We start from the raw sequence: 4,737 nt of genomic DNA on the forward strand, positions 1-4,737 counted from the left end.
CTCCCTTAAACCATGCGCTTGAGGACGAGGCCCGTGGTTTGTGCAGAATGCAGCTCCTACGCGGGTGGGTGGGTAACGCTCCGGGAACCTAGAGGCCTTTTAACGCACTGATACCTGGAGCACGCACCATCTGTCTTGTCAAGCGCGTGCCAAAGATGGGAGTGAAGGCTTTGCACGGGGAATACCCTCCCAGCCCCCTAGCCCTGGCAAAGTCCCAGCGTTTACATGGGGTGTGATGAAAAAAGAAAACTAACCAGAAATAAAGGAGATACTATTCTTATTAAGGAAAAGAACCTGATGTGCAGCCTGGTTCACCCGGGGCTGAAGCGCCTAGGGCACTTGCCTTGCATGAGACTAACTGGGATTCTATCCCTGACCCCTCTTTCTCCCCCCACCCTCCACCACACACATATATGGTCCCTGGAGCACCTTTACCAGGAGTAATGTGACACAGTGATGTAGTAGATACTTGCAAGCTCAAGGGTTTATTTTTTAATTGCTACAAGAAATAAACTAGCCCAAGAAGAGCACAAGGCTTAAGATGTGTGTGTGGTATAGCCAACCCTGATTCAATTCTTGGCACTACTTTGTACTCTGAGCATTCCCGGTACCGCCCTGGAGTCCCCTGAGCACTGTTCGCTGTTGACTTTGAGTCCCCTGAGCACTGATGGAGTATCCTTTTTGGTGCCTATCAGCTTAGGGCCTTTGTAGCAATGCATCCTCAGGCATTAGCACTGAATCATTAGCCCAATTGACCAAGCCAAGAATCATTGGGAGGGGCCTCAGGTCCCCTGAGCACTGCCTTTCCACCACCCCCAAAAAGGAAACAACAAACTTCCAAATTCTTATCATTCTGGGCCTAGTGATAGTATAGCTGGTAGAATATGTGCATTGTACTTGGCTAATAAGGGTTCGATCCCCACCATTCCATATGATTCCTCAATGTGCCAGGAGTGACTCCTAAGTGCAGAGCCAGTAGTAACCCCTGAGCTCTGCTCAAACAAACAAAATAAACCTTCAAACCCTAATAAACAAATCTCTCTCTCTCTCTCTCTCTCACACACACACACACACACACGCACACACACACAAATTTCTCTTTGTGTTACGCCCAGTGGTGCTCTGGACTTATCCCTGGCTCTGCACTCAGGGATCACTCTGGTGAGGACTGTGGGACCATATGCAGGACCATATGAGGAGGTCCCGGGGACCTAACCAGGGTTGGCTGCATACAAGACAAGTGCCCTGCCCTCTGTACTATCTCTCCAGCCCCTTATTATTCATATTAAATAAAGTAAAATAACCTTCAACAATTACTTTGATCTCTGCAATCGTGTCTATTTCCCTCATGATGCTACCTATTGGACTATGCTCCTGTTTTTGATTTATCTAGATCATTCCCCCCTGTCCTGCCCAGTGTGGTTTGCTGTTGTGATGAACAGATGCAGACACATGCCTGGCAGTAGTGCTTGTCTAGGGCTGCACATCAGGTTGTGGAGCCTTGCACGCTCAGCTGTGGTGCTCGCATCAGGTTCCAACTCTTAGTTGATAGACTGGTGCTGTGAAGCTCATACCTAGAGTTGATATACGGTATCCCATAATGGTCCTTCATGCACTGCCAGGCGTAATTTCTGAATGCAGAACCAGGAGTAATCAATGAGCACTCCTGGGTTTGCCCCCCAAAAAACAAACGAACAAATAAACAACCACCAAAAAGCATTCTCATGAGAGCTTGTGTTTCTTGCTCATGGGGCTGGCACATTTCAGCCATGGTGCTTGTCAGGAATGACACTGCCTGAGGTGCTCATGCACACCTGAATGTCACTTTTGCCCTAGGACAGCAGAGCTGCCAAGGTGCATGCTGGGTGCCTGTGATTCATTAGGATTTGAACTCATGACCGTACATACAAGCTTCGGCGGATACTCTAAGCTCCTGTGCTGTTCCTTTGGCTGTCAAAATTTCTCTCAATCAAAATGTGATTGCAGTATGCATATCTATTACTGAGAATGAGTTTTATTATTTTGTTGTAGTTTTTGAACCACAATCGCAGTGCTCAGGGTTTAATCCTCACTCTGTGCTCAGGGATCACTCCAGGCAGTGCTCAGGGGATCATATGGGACACTGGGGAATGAGCCAAAAGTCAGCCACATGCAAGACAAGTGCCCTACCTGCTGTACTATCTGTGATCATTGTACAATCACTGCAGACCCTGGGAATGAATTTTAAAGAATTTTCAAGATTTGGGACCAGAAAGGGCTATGTTCGAAAGGGCTGGAACACAGACTTGGGTTCAGTTAGGCATGGTATACATAGTACCTTCAGCATCACTGATGGTGACCTACAAACATCAAGTGGGGAACATTCTCTAGCTTTCCTAGAAAAACATCCCCTCCCAACAAAAGTTTTAGGGTCAATAAGATGACAAATGGGCTTGAGTGCATGTTTTGCATGTATGAGACCCAAGTTTGATCCCTGGTACTGCATAGTCCCCAGAACAACCCTGACCAAGCTGGGAGCAGTTCAAACACTACTGGGTGTGCCCCCACTCCGGCAAACACTACTGGGTGTGCACCCCCGCACCCGCAGCCACATGGGGTCCCCAACCTCCAAAAACCAAAAAAATTTTTTTTTCATTCAGGGATATAGTTCAGTTTGCAGGAGTTCAAGTGATTCCTCTCAGCCCTGTCGGAGTATCCCGTATGGAGCCAGGAGGAGCCCCCACTCCAGCACTACCAAGGGCCCCATGAGTGTGCGCGCCTGCGCGCATGTGCACGAACGCGCTATACCTGGCAGTTCTCAGGAGTTACTCCTAGCTCTATGCTCAGGGATCACTCCTGGGAAACTGAGGACCATATGGAGTGCCAGAGATGGAAGCTGGCTGCCTACCTGTTTATTGTACCAAGTCTCCAGCCCTAAAACGCGTTTCTTTGCCTCCGTCATGAGAAGACAGACTCTAGATTGGCCAGGAGAGGGCAGCAGATATCCTTGATGACATTCACAGGAAACATGCCTTTCTCCTTTCTCCTCCCCGGTTTTTTTTTTTTTTTTTTTTTTTGGATCACACCGGGCAATGCACAGGAGTTACTCCTGGCTCTGCACTCAGGAATTACTCCTGGCGGTGCTTGGGGGGAGGAGGGCGAGGGGGGGGGGCGTGGGGAGAGACCATATGGGATGCTGGGACTCGAACCCGGATTGGTCGTGTGCAAGGAAAACACCCTACACGCTATGCTATTGTTTCAGCACCCCCCGCTGGTTTTTGGGGGCCCACAGTCAGCAGTACTCAAAAATCCCTCCTGGTGGTCCATCGAGGGGATCACATCAGGATTGGTCATGTGTCTTAACCCCTGTACTATGTCTGTGTTCCAGATGCAGTTTAGTAGCATTAGTATTTGGGGACTTTGGGCCACACCCAGTGGTGCTAATACTCAGGGCTTACTTCCAAGGCACCTCATATGCCGCCAAGTGCTGAGATCAAACAAGGGTCAGCTGTGTGCATTTCTCCGCCCACTCCGCTCCATGGACTTTATAAAATACTTTCACTCCCACCTCCCTTTCCCTCAATGGTGCTCAGAGATTCAACTGTGTGCAAGCAAATGTCCAAGCGGGTGGACACCATCCTGGCTCTCACCCATCCCAGGTGTCATGATGACACTCCTCGGTCGTGTCCTTCAGATCCAAGTTCTGTTGCGCATCAGGAACCCCAAATAGTGCCACTGGGACAGTGCTTGATGCATGCAGAACGGGTCCATGACCTCAGTGGCATGCCTAGAAGGTGGCTAATTTGCTGCTGGGACCCAGACACAGTTATTTTTTTGTTTTGGGGCCACAGCTGGCAATATTCAAGGCTTACATCTGCCTCTGAGATCAGGGATCACTGCTGACAGGGTTCCGGGGACCACATGGGGTGCTGAGGATTGAACTAGGGACGGTTACATGCAAGGCAAGCACCTTAACCCCTGTACAGTCCCTCTGGCCTGTTGACCCACCTAGTGAATAGAGAATATATAATTCCTCCAAAGTCACAGTGCTTAAAAGAAAATAGAGAATTTAATTTTTAAAAAGTTGTGGGTTTTTTTTCTGGTTTTGGGCCACACCCAGAGGTGCTCAGGGCTTCCTCCTGGCTCTGCACTCAAGGGTCATTCTGCAAGGGCTCTGGGGACCATATGGGGTGCTGGGGATTGAACCTGGGTCGGCTGTGTGCAAAGCAAGCGCCCTACCTGCTATACTATCTCTCTGGCCCCCACAACTTATTTTTTTTTACCACACCCAGCAGTGCTCAGGGCTTACTCCTGGTGCTGCACTAAGGGATCAGTCCTGGTGAGCTTGGGGAACCACGTGGGGTACTGGGAATTGAATCCGGGTTAGCTGCGTGCAAAGAAAGCACCTTTCCCACTGTACTTCCTCTCTAACCTGGAGATATTTTTTTTGTTGTTTCTGGGGGCCACACCGGATAGTACTCAGTGTTTTTACACTTGACTCTGCACTCCAGGATCAATTCTGGCGAATTCAGAGAATATGTGGTGTTGGGGATCAAACTCAGGTCAGTCAAATGCAATACAAAGGGTGGAGGGATTTGATCGGGGAACGTGCGCACAGACACGTTCCTTCCCCCTCTCTCCCTTCAGGGGACTATCCAGGACTGCAGACTTGCTCCCCTTATCATGGCACCACGTCACTGAAGGTGACCGCTCCCCCCAGGTCCCCCAATCCTGCCGAGAGCACCACCTCGGCAGACA

This window comes from Sorex fumeus, unplaced genomic scaffold, assembly GCF_029834395.1.
Source record: "Sorex fumeus unplaced genomic scaffold, SorFum_2.1 ptg000122l, whole genome shotgun sequence".
NCBI classification, from domain to species: domain Eukaryota; kingdom Metazoa; phylum Chordata; class Mammalia; order Eulipotyphla; family Soricidae; genus Sorex; species Sorex fumeus.